At 40.3% G+C, this 12,835-nt stretch overlaps 1 protein-coding gene across 13 annotated transcripts in view; it reads left to right on the top strand.

The window, feature by feature from the left end:
• The window catches only part of FUT10 (fucosyltransferase 10), a 285,646-nt gene that overhangs the window by 150,350 nt on the left and 122,461 nt on the right, over positions 1 to 12,835 (top strand). For 9 of the 13 annotated variants that reach the window (XR_009499870.1, XR_009499868.1, XR_009499873.1 and 6 more), the window contains exon 6: positions 1,406 to 1,625. The gene's annotated coding sequence lies outside the window, so the exon portion shown is untranslated. Of the gene's footprint in view, positions 1 to 1,405; positions 1,626 to 12,835 lie in introns of those variants that run through there. The other 4 variants (XR_009499880.1, XR_009499876.1, XR_009499878.1 and 1 more) reach the window with 2 other exon arrangements.

Below are 12,835 nucleotides of genomic sequence, written 5' to 3'. Positions count from 1 at the left end.
TAGATAGGAACTTACAAGTTGATCCACTAACAGGTGGGAAGGCAGGAGATATGCTGTGAGAGTCTGTGGAAGGTCACTTCTGAGTGAAGTAGGAAGTAATGTCATCAGCTGGGAGTAAGGATGGTGGCAGAGTTGTGGATTTCAGTAGATAAGAGAAGATTTGGAATAATCTAGGAACATGGGAAAGCAAATGGATTCTAGACAGTGATGGGATTTCATAGGCAGCAAAACCAGAAGCTTTAAGGACAATAAGTGACTGTTTCCTTTTTTACTTTTTTTAATGGAATGAAATGTGCCATCTATTTGTTTCAAATGAGTCAAATGCTGGTCGGGTGGGGCTGTTGGCAAAGGAGAAGGAAGGAGATGGTTTTTCAAAAGCTGAGCCAGAGCTGAGCATCAGTGATTAGAATGGGCTGGTATACATCTCCTTTATTACACTTCTAGTGAATGCTTAACTAGCTCTTAGAGAGAGAGAGGGAGAGAGAGGACGAGAGAGAGAGAGAGAGAGAGAGAGAGACCATGGCACATGGCCGTATTAGAATTTGAAGACCTGAAAAGATGTCATTCTGAGAAGGAAGCATCCTGGCTGTGGCCTGGTGGATTATAGAAGTAGATGAACAGCTCCCTAACTGATCACATGTGAAATGAAAAAGCTCTCCAAATGTTCTACCTGCAGGTCTGTCATATTAAACTTTATTTCCAAGTTTGGAACCTTCATAGCCTCTAAATAAGAGAGGAAAAAAATTAAAAAGAAAAGAGATCCCGGGTGAAAAATGCTGATGACAGCATGATGAGGATAGGCTGTTTGCTCACCATCTACCTCTCTGGGCGGTAAACCTGATAAACCAGAACCTCTCCATCACGATTTCCAGAGAGCTTGACTATGAATATAAGATATAAAGTAATATCAGAAGGGTGGATGTTATCAGAAAAACCCAATCTAATTCTCTCTAGAGAAAACAGGAGTGATGATCAAGTTTCATTTACTTTCTGGACTTAGTAAAATTGTATAAGCAGGCTTCTGTATAATGTATAGGCTTTAGTATATTTCTGGGGCTGAATGCATCCTAACATATCTCATGCCTTAGTCTTCTAGATTTTTAAAAGCTTTTTGTTAAAAGTAATGAAAATGGATGCTATGGACAGCAATTTCTTTAGTTTCATCACCCCTGCTCCTATAATCTTGTGCTGAGACCACGATCTGGGTAGAACAACCTTCTGGGCTTTTAGACCCTTCACCCAGGTCTGGCAGCCTGGCTCACAACCTGTGGAGGGGGGTGCATGCACACCCTGCTCTAAACTACTTAGGAAAGCATCTGCTATTCTTTCTTCTAGAGGAAAAATACAAACCAGTCTCTACAGGGTTGGGCTTCATCTTTGCTATCTTTCTGTTTTAAATCAAAAGCATGGAGACTGTCAGCTAACCAACAGCATGGAGTATCTCCCAGTTGGCTTCCTCCCTGACCTAAGAAAGTAATACATAAAGGGACCTTCAAGATGGCGGAGGAGTAAGATGTGGAGATCACCTTCCTCCCCACAAATACATCAAAAATACATCTACACGTGGAACAACTCCTACAGAACACCTACTGAATGCTGGCAGAAGACCTCAGACTTCCCAAAAGGTAAGAAAAGCCCCACATACCTGGGTAGGGCAAAAGGAAAAAGAAAAAACAGAGACAAAAGAATAGGGACGGGACCTGCACCACTGGGAGGGAGCTGTGAAGGAGGAAAAGTTTCCACACACTAGGAAGCCCCTTCACTGGCGGAGACTGGGGTTGGGCAGGGAGGAAGCTTCAGAAGCATGGAGGAGAGCACAGCAACAGTGGTGCGGAGGGCAAAGCAGAGAGATTCCCACACAGAGGATCGTTGTCGACCAGCACTCACCAGCCTGAGAGGCTTGTCTGCTCACCCGCTGGGGTGGGCAGGGGTTGGGAGCTGAGGCTCGGGCTTCAGAAGTCAGATCCCAGGGAGAGGACTCGGGTTGGCTGCATGAACACAGCCTGAAGGGAGCTAGTGCGCCACAGCTAGCTGGGAGGGAGTCCGGGAATAACTCTGGACATGCTTAAGAGGCAAGAGACCATTGTTTCGGGGTGCACAAGGAGAGGGGATTCAGAGCACTGCCTAACTGAGCTCCAGAGAGGGGCTCGAGTCGCGGCTATCAGCTTGGAATCCAGAGATGGGCATGAACCACTAATGCTGCTGCTGCAGCCACCAAGAATCCTGTGCGAGCACAGGTCACTATCCACACCCCGCCCCCCCACCAGGAGCCTGTGCAGCCCACCACTGCCAGGGTCCCGTGATCCAGGGACAACTTCTGCAGGAGAACACAGGGCGCGCCTCAGGCTATTGCAACGTCTTGCAGGCCTCTGCCACCGCAGGCTCGCCCCGCATTCCAATTATAACTACCGTACCTTTCCCTCCCGCCGGCCTGAGTGAGCAAGAGCGCCCTAATCAGCCGCTGCTTTAACCCTGTCCTGTCTGGGCAGGAACAGTAGCCTGAGGGCAACCTACATGCAGAGGTGGGGCCAAAACCAAAACTGAAACCCAGGAGCTGTGCGAACAAAGAAGAGAAAGGGAAATCTCTCCCAGCAGCCTCAGGAGCAGCGGATTAAATCTCCACAATCAACTTGATGTACCCTGCATCTGTGGAATACCTGAATAGACAATGAATCAACCCAAAATTGAGGTGGTGGACTTTAGGAGCAACTGTAGACTTGGGATTAGCTGTCTGCGACTGACTTGTTTCTGATTTTTATGTTTATCTTAGTATAGTTATTAGCGCTTGTTATCATTGGTGGATTTGTTTATTGGTTTGGTTGCTCTCTTCTTTTTTTAAATTACTTTTTTATTTTAATATTTTTTAAATTTTTATATTGTAATTATCTTATTTTATTTAATTTCTTTTTTAATTCAAAAAAATTTTTTTTCTTTCTTTTTTTTCTCCCTTTTCTTCTGAGCTGTGTGGCTGACAGGGTCTTGGTGCTCTAGCCTGGTGTCAGGCCTGAGCCTCTGAGGTGAGAGAGCCAAGTTCAGGACATTGGACCACCAGAGACTTCCCAGCCACACGTAATATCAATCAGCGAGAGCTCTCCCAGAGATCTCCATCTCAACACTAAGACCCAGCTCCACCCAATGGCCAGCAAGATCTAGTGCTGGATGTCCCATGCCAAACAACTAGCAAGACAGGAACACAACCCCACCCATTAGCAGAGAGGCTGCCTAAAATCATACTAAGTTCACAGACACCCCAAAACGCACCACTGGACACAGCCCTGCCCACCAGAAAGACAAGATCCAGCCCCACCCACCAGAACACAGGCACCAGTCCCCTCCACCAGGAAGCCTACACAAGCCACTGAACCAACCTCACCCACTGGGGGCAGACACCAAAAAGAATGGGAACTACAAACCTGCAGCCTGAGAAAAGGAGACCCCAAACACAGTAAGTTAAGCAAGATGAGAAGACAGAGAAATACGCAGCAGATGAAGGATCAAGGTAGAACCCCACCAGACCAAATAGATGAAAAAGAAATAGGCAGTCTACCTGAAAAAGAATTCAGAGTAATGATAGTAAAGATGATACAAAATCTGGGAAATAGAATAGAGAAACTACAAGAAATGCTTAACAAGGACCTAGAAGAATGAAAGAGCAAACAAACAATAATGAGCAACACAATTAATGAAATTAAAATTCTCTAGAAGGAATCAACAGCAGAATAACTGAGGTAGAAGAATGGATAAGTGACCTGGAAGATAAAATAGTAGAAATAACTACCACAGAGCAGAATAAAGAAAAAAGAATGAAAAGAATTGAGCACAGTCTCAGAGACCTCTGGGACAACATTAAACACACCAACATTCGAATTATAGAGGTCCCAGAAGAAAAAGAGAAAAAGAAAGGGTCTGAGAAAATATTTGAAGAGATTATAGTTGGAAACTTCCCTAACATGGGAAAGGAAATAGTCAATCAAGTCCAGGAAGTGCAGAGTCCCATACAGGATAAATCCAAGGAGAAGCATGCCAAGACACATATTAATCAAACTATCAAAAATTAAATACAAAGAAAAAATATTAAAAGCAACAAGGGAAAAGCAACCACTAACATACAAGGGAATCTGCATAAGGTTAACAGCTGATCTTTCAGCAGAAACTCTGCAAGCCAGAAGAGAGTGGCAGGACATATTTAAAGTGATAAAAAGGAAAAACCTAAAACCAGGATTACTCTACCCAGCAAGAATCTCATTCAGATTCAAGGGAGAAATTAAAACTTTTACAAACAAGCAAAACTTAAGAGAATTCAGCACCACCAAACCAGCTTTACAACAAATGCTAAAGGAACTTCTCTAGGCAGGAAACACAAGAGAAGGAAAAGACCTACAATAACAAACCCAAAACAATTAAGAAAATGGTAATAGGAACATACATATTGATAACTACCTTAAATGTATATGGATTAAATGCTCCAACCAAAAGACGTAGACTGGCTGAATGGATACAAAAACAAGACCCATATATATGCTGTCTACAAGAGACCCACTTCAGACCTAGGGACACATACAGACTGAAAGTGAGGGGATGGAAAAAGATATTCCATGCAAATGGAAATCAAAAGAAAGCTGGAGTAGCAATTCTCATATCAGACAAAATAGACTTTAAAATAAAGACTATTACAAGAGACAAAGAAGGATACTACATAATGATCAAGGGATGAATCCAAGTAGAAGATATAACAATTGTAAATATTTATGTACCCAACATAGGAGCACCTCAGTACATAAGGCAAATGCTAACAGCCATAAAAGGGGAAATTGACAGTAACACAATAATAGTAGGGGACTTTAACACCCCACTTTCACCAATGAACAGATCATCCAAAATGAAAATAAATAAGGAAACACAAGCTTTAAATGATACTTTAAACAAGATGGGCTTAATTGATATTTATAGGACATTCCATCCAGAAACAACAGAACACACTTTCTTCTCAAGTGCTCATGGGACATTCTCCAGGATAGATCATATTTCAGGTCACAAATCAAGCCTTGGTAAATTTAAGAAAATTGAAATCATATCAAGTATCTTTTCCAACCACAACGCTATGAGACTAGATATCAATTACAGAAAAAAAACTGTAAAAAATACAAACACATGGAGGCTAACCAATATGCTACTAAATAACCAAGAGATCCCTGAAGAAATCAAAGGGGAAATCAAAAAATACCTAGAAACAAATGACAATGGAGACACGACGACCCAAAACCTATGAGATACAGCAAAAGCAGTGCTAAGAGGGAAGTTTATAGCAATACAATCCTACCTCAAGAAACAAGAAACATCTCAGATAAACAATCTAACCTTACACCTAAAGCAATTAGAGAAAGAAGAACAAAAACTCCCAAAGTCAGCAGAAGGAAAGAAATCATAAAGATCAGATCAGAAATAAATGAAAAAGAAATGAAGGAAACAACAGCAAAGATCAATAAAACTAAAAGCTGGTTCTTTGAGAAGATAAACAAAATTGATAAACCACTAGCCAGACTCATCAAGAATAAAAGGGAGAAGATTCAAATCAACAGAATTAGAAATGAAAAAGGAGAAGTAACAATGGACACTGCAGAAATACAAAGAATCATGAGAGATTACTACAAGCAACTCTATGCCAATAAAACAGACAACCTGGAAGAAATGGACACATTCTTAGAAAAGCACAACCTTCTGAGACTGAACCAGGAAGGAATAGAAAATATAAATAGACCAATCACAAGCACTGAAATTAAAACTGTGCTTAAAAATCTTCCAACAAACAAAAGCCCAGGACCAGATGGCTTCACAGGTGAATTCTATCAAACATTTACAGAAGAGCTAACATCTATCCTTCTCAAACTCTTCCAAAATATAGCAAGGGAGGAACACTCCCAAACTCATTTTACAAGGCCCCCATCACCCTGATACCAAAACCAGACAAAGATGTCACAAAAAAAGAAAACTACAGACCAATATCACTGATGAACATAGATGCAAAGATCCTCAACAAAATACTAGCAAACAGCATCCAACAGCACATTAAAAGGATCATACACCATGATCAAGTGAGGTTTATCCCAGGAATGCAAGAATTCTTCAATATACGCAAATCAATCAATGAGATACACCATATTAACAAACTGAAGGATATAAACCATATGGTAATCTCAGTAGATGCAGAAAAAGCTTTTGACAAAATTCACCAATTTATGATAAAAACTCTTCAGAAAGTAGGCATAGAGAGAACTTACCTCAACATAATAAAGGCCATATATGACAAACCCACAGCCAACATCATTCTCAATGGTGAAAAACTGAAACCATTTCCTCTAAAATCAGGAACAAGACAAAGATGTCCACTCTCACCACTCTTATTCAACATAGGTTTGGAAGTCCTAGCCACAGCAATCAGAGAAGAAAAAGAAATAAAAGGAATCCAAACCAGAAAAGAAGAAGTAAAGCTGTCACTTTTTGTAGATGACATGATACTATACATAGAGAGTCCTAAAGATGGTACCAGAAAGCTACTAGAACTAATCAACGAATTTGGTAAAGTAGCAGGATACAAAATTAATGCACAAAAATCTCTTGCATTCCTATACGCTAATGATGAAAAATCTGAAAGAGAAATTAAGGAAATGCTCCCATTTACCACTGCAACAAAAACAATAAAATACCTAGGGATAAACCTACCTAAGGAGACAAAAGACCTGTATGCAGAAAACTGTAAGACACTGATGAAAGAAATTAAAGATGATACAAACAGATGGAGAGATATACCATGTTCTTGGATTGGAAGAATCAACATTGTGAAAATGACTCTACTACCCAAAGCAATCTGCAGATTCAGTGCAATCCCTATCAAACTACCATTGGCATTTTTCACAGAACTAGAACAAAAAATTTCACAATTTGTATGGAAACACAAAAGCCCCCGAATAGCCAAAGCAATCTTGAGAACAAAAAATGGAGCTGGAGGAATCAGGCTCCCTGACTTCAGACTATACTACAAAGCTACAGTAATCAAGACAGTATGGTACTGGCACAAAAACAGAAACCTAGATCAATGGAACAGGATAGAAAGCCCAGAGATAAACCCACACACATATGGTCACCTTATGTTTGATAAAGGAGGCAAGAATATACAATGGAGAAAAAACAGCCTCTTCAATAAGTGGTGCTGGGAAAACTGGACAGCTACATGGAAAAGAAATTAGAACACTTCCTAACACCATACACAAAAATAAACTCAAAATGGATTAAAGACCTAAATGTAAGGCCAGACACTATAAAACTCTTAGAGGAAAACATAGGAAGAACACTCCTTGACATAAATCACAATAAGATCGTTTTTGACCCACCTCCTAGAGAAATGGAAATAAAAATAAAAATAAACAAATGGGACCTAATGAAACTTAAAAGCTTTTGCACAGCAAAGGAAACCATAAACAAGATGAAAAGACAACCCTCAGAATGGGAGAAAACATTTGCAAACGAAGCAACTGACAAAGGATTAAACTCCAAAATATACAAGCAGCTCATGCAGCTCAATATCAAAAAACAAAAAACCCAATCCAAAAATGGGCAGAAGACCTAAGTAGACATTTCTCCAAAGAAGATATACAGGTTGCCAACAAACACATGAAAGAATGCTCAACTTCATTAATCATTAGAGAAATGCAAATCAAAACTACAATGAGGGCTTCCCTGGTGGCGCAGTGGTTGAGAATCTGCCTGCCAATGCAGGGGACACGGGTTCGAGCCCTGGTCTGGGAAGATCCCACATGCCACGGAGCAACTAGGCCCGTGAGCCACAACTACTGAGCCTGCGCGTCTGGAGCCTGTGCTCCGCAACAAGAGAGGCCACGATAGTGAGAGGCCCGTGCACCGCGATGAAGAGTGGCCCCCACTCACCGCAACTAGAGAAAGCCCTCGCACAGAAACGAAGACCCAACACAGCAAAAATAAATAAATAAATAAATTAAAAAAAAAAAAAGAATAGGTTCTAAAAAAAAAAAAAAAAACTACAGTGAGATATCATCTCACACCAGTCAGAATGGCCATCATCAAAAAATCTACAAACAATAAATGCTGGAGAGGGTGTGGCGAAAAGGGAACACTCTTGCACTGTTGGTGGGAATGTAAATTGTTACAGCCACTATGGAGAACAGTATGGAGGTTCCTTAAAAAACTAAAAATAGAACTACCATATGACCCAGCAATCCCACTACTGGGCATATACCCTGAGAAAACTGTAATTCAAAAAGAGTCATGTACCACAATGTTCATTGCAGCACTATTTACAATAGCCAGGACATGGAAGCAACCTAACTGTCCATCGACAGATGAATGGATAAAGAAGATGTGACGCATATATACAAATATTACTCAGCCATAAAGAGAAATGAAATTGAGTTATTTGTAGTGAGGTGGATGGACCTAGAGTCTGTCATACAGAGTGAAGTAAGTCAGAAAGAGAAAAGCAAATACTGTATGCTAACACATGTATATGGAATTAAAAAAAAAAAATTGGTTCTGATGAACCTAGGGCCAGGACAGGAATAAAGACGGAAACATAGAGAATGGACTTGGGGACACGGGGAGGGGGAAGGGTAAGCTGGGACAAAGTGAGAGAGTAGTATTGACATATATACACTACCAAATGTAAAATAGATAGCTAGTGGGAAGCAGCTGCATAGCACAGGGAGATCAGCTCGATGCTTTGTGTCCACCTAGAGGGGTGGGATAGGGAAGATGGGAGGGAGATGCAAGGGGGGGGAGATATGGGGATATATGTATACGTATAGCTGATTCACTTTGTTATACAGCAGAAACTAACACACCATTGTAAAGCAATTATAGTCCAATAAAGATGGTAAAAAAATAAATAATAAAAAAATAAAATAAAAAATAAGAATGCACATAAAAAAAAGAAATGCCACATTTCTCATGTGGTTTATAAACCACATAAATTCCTCCTCAACCATCTGAGTCAGAATTTTAAAACTTGTTGTTGGATAATCCATGGTTGAAAAATCTACAGCAAAACGATTAGGGGACTGAAAATTCACCTGGAGGCAAGTGCATTTTCCAAAGTCCTTATTACTGTATATTCTTTTTATTTTTTTGGCCACACTGTGGGGCTTGCAGGACCTTAGTTTCCCAACCAGGGATTGAACCCGTCCCCTCGTCAGTGAAAGCACGGAGTCCTAACCACTGGACCGCCAGGGAATTCCCATTATTTCTATATATTCAAATATACAGGTAAATAAAGAACTCTAGATAGGGTAATGTCAAAGAGCTTAAAACAGTAATAAAATAGCTCTTAAAATAATAATAATACTGTACAATACATTATAATTTAGCTTTCACACAGAGATGACTTCTGAGAAGTTGCGTGGCTGAGAGAAGAGAAAGGAGGTGGATTATAGTAGGAAGAGGAATCACTGGCGCCCTCCTCCTCCATCTCTTGCCTGTCAACTCTCTGTGGTCCTTTCTGGAAGGTGAATCCCGTGCTTGTGGCTTCAGCAGAGGGCGCTGTGTGAAGAGCTTGCGGGTCCTGATTGAGCCTTCTCCTTTGAAGAAACTATATTGGGCAGGCCGAGTAGTCTCTTTAAAAAAGCTCTTTGCTCCTCTTTACTGGTTGTAGTCAGTGCTTTAAACTCGATCCTTTTGGCTTTTGCTTTTACCTGTGTTCAAAGTGGAGCCTTTGAGTGCTAAGTTTTAACCAATCGATTTCTTTAGAAAGTTTTTTTTCTTTCCGGTATTCTCTGAGAAATGCTGCCCGCCCGCCTCGCTAGTCACCGGGAAGGGCTGGGTGAGCGGCAGACACCTCTCCAACACAAGGGTCTCCACCTGCCCAGGCTCCATGTTGTTACTGTAAATTATCGGGTGAGGGGACCAGGGAAGCAATTTAAATTCCCTTTTTCAGAGAAAGTCACTTCCAGCACTTATACGATAATAATAGAGCCTTCTTTTCAGCGCTTACTATGTAGCAAGCCCTCTTCCAAATGCTTTCATGTATTATCTCTTTTAATGCTCATATCTGCTGAATGAGGCAGCTATTGCTATTTTTTCAGTTTTACACGTGAAGAGGAGACTAGCAGAGGGGAAAAGTAACTTGCCCAGGATCATACGCTAAACGGCAAAGCAGGGCTTGTATACAGCCTTCTGATTCCACGCCCTTCACTCTTAACCCCTCTAGCAGGCTGCCTCCTTACGTATCATTATTACCACCTCTCCTTGTCATGATCACAAACCCCACACCCAGCTTACTTCCCAGACTTGCCCAGTAGCAACAGCTCTCAAAGCTACCAGATCACCGAGGAGGATTACACAGAGTCATCTGTGTTGTTCATGAGAGGGCACAAAAATACTCTATAGGCTGGGAGAAACACGCAGAAGAATGGAGGCAGAGGTGAGAGCCTGTTAGACCAATCCGGTTTCACGAGGTTCTTTCATAAGACAACTTTACATGGACTTAGAGTGACTTTTGTGCAATGTGACTTTTGTGCCATGACCGTAATTCAGGTGGTGGTAGGAAAAGCATACAGAAGTGAATCTGCAAAAATCTAAATTCCTTTAAGAGAACTTGCAGACTATTTTATCTGTTACTGTTAGGGTCTCCCTCATTGGTAACTGTCGATTCTTTTAAGAGAAAGAACACTAGTTAAATGACCTAATCTAGGATCTACCACTTTTTACCGTTGACGTAGGACGCCTTTGACCCTCTCCTAGGTCACAGAGCAATAATCATAATAGCTTTATTATCCCTAGCTTCACATAGCATCTGCCCTGGCTTTATTTCTTCTTTTATCTCCCTTTTTCCTCAATACCCTTGTCATACGTTACACACCATACTAAGCCGTTGGAATCCATTCTTCAACAAGATTAGTGAATAAATCAACTCTCTGTTTCATAGCTCTTTTGGAGCATAAAAGAGATAATAAGAAAATGATTTTGAAACAGTAAAGTTTCAGTTTATTGCTATTCCTCCCTCCTAGAATGTCTCTTCCTCCAATTGGTGCCTAACACGTTTTCTCTCTTTTTTCCAAATATTCTATGATATTTGTTCAAGATCTGGTTACCATCAATTTTCCAGGCAGTAATATTGATTGTTCTGTGATATAAACAAATTATTTTGTGTTTGTATATGTCCATGTGATGTTTTCATGGCCTCTCCCATTATTATAATAATTTTTTCTGGGGGTTCTTTCTTCTTTAACCCGTCATCCTTTCCTCACTTTCTGGAAAATTCTAAGTTATCCTCTGATCTTTCTTACTTTGCTTTCATAAAAGGAGAAAGATCAGGGCTGTTTGATGACATTTTAACCATTTTATCTCCATTCACTTACAGAAAAGGAACCATTACTTATTTTCTGTGATCAGAATATAATCAGGTTTTCACCCTTTGGCGATTCAATATTGTTGGGAAATCATTCTGCTTATGAGTCCTTCACAGAAGAATGCATCCCATTCAGTGCAATTTTTTGAGCAAAGAACCTCACAGGACAATATAGGTTGAGAAAGTACACTCATCACACACTTTGCCATGTATCATTCACGATTTTCCAGGGTGAAGTAACACATTGTGTCATTTAAGTCTCAAAGGAAATGAACAGAAGGGCCATTCCTCACACAGGCTAGGAAATCAAGATTCTTCTATTATATCCTTGGTGGTAAAATGTTTAAAAATGCTGAAGATTTTTATAATTTTATTTTGTATCCTCTTAATAAACATGAGGCCACTTCTTAGACAGTAGTCTAAAAACTTGAATGTGGATAAATATAGATCCAATTAAACAATAATAAAACAAGTACTAATGAACTCAAATATACTTGAATTTAGTAAAAATTCCAAAAACGCCAAACTAAGGAGTTTCTAAATGAAATTTTAAAAGATCTACTTACTAAGTTATGCATTTATTCCCCTGCAGTGACTCAAAGGCAATAAGACAGAAAAGCAGGGGAAAACGATGCTGGGAAAATATTTAAAGTTGTAACCAACAGATGGAAATGAAACTTTTGGTGGGGAGCTTGCTGTAGTGTACACAGAAGTAGAAATAATGTTGTGCACATGAAGCTTATATAATGTTCTAAACTGATGTTATTTCAATAAAAAATAAATTTTAAAAATGTGACCTTGGGTGCTCCCCAAAGGGAAGTGAGCTGCCTTATTAGTTGAGGATTTTGAGACTGTGTCTGTGCGTTTCTCACAGGGCCAGTGTCAATGTCAGCATAAATCTCCTTTTAATGGAGTGATAGGAATCTGGTTCTCAAAGGTTTAAGAGGATTCACTTTTATCATGTGTTCCTATTCTTGGAGGTTAATTAATGTTTAGACAAAGCTAATCTCATTAATAGAATTGCTCAGCTCTTTGTAAAATGAGGACACTGAAAACGTGTCAAGTAGAGCGCTTTGGAGTTTGAACAGCCACTGGGTTCACTGCAATACCTCAGTTTTGTGGGGGGTTATTAGAGAGGTGTTCGTGCTCCATCTTACCCTCTCGCTCATGTCCTTTTCTCTCCCTAACATGGTACAAATGGATGATGAAGGTCACAGACAGAGAGTGAGGACACATCTGTCTATAAAGAAAAAATGTTGCCTGCCATTCCAGTTCTTCAAGGACCAAGGCATTAGCCAGTGCAGTTGCTCACTGACAGTGCACCCTGAGGGGAATTCAGGATGGAGAAAACCAGGGAACATTCTGTGCTTTGAACATACTGGCCCTTAGATAGTTAAGATGCATATCTAAGGAAAATTTTCATATGACCCCAGATTCTTGCATCTTTCCATATATAGAATGGGA

This window comes from Balaenoptera ricei, chromosome 21 (assembly GCF_028023285.1).
Source record: "Balaenoptera ricei isolate mBalRic1 chromosome 21, mBalRic1.hap2, whole genome shotgun sequence".
Classification (NCBI taxonomy): Eukaryota; Metazoa; Chordata; class Mammalia; order Artiodactyla; family Balaenopteridae; genus Balaenoptera; species Balaenoptera ricei.
This window is presented reverse-complemented; position numbering and strand designations above follow the sequence as displayed.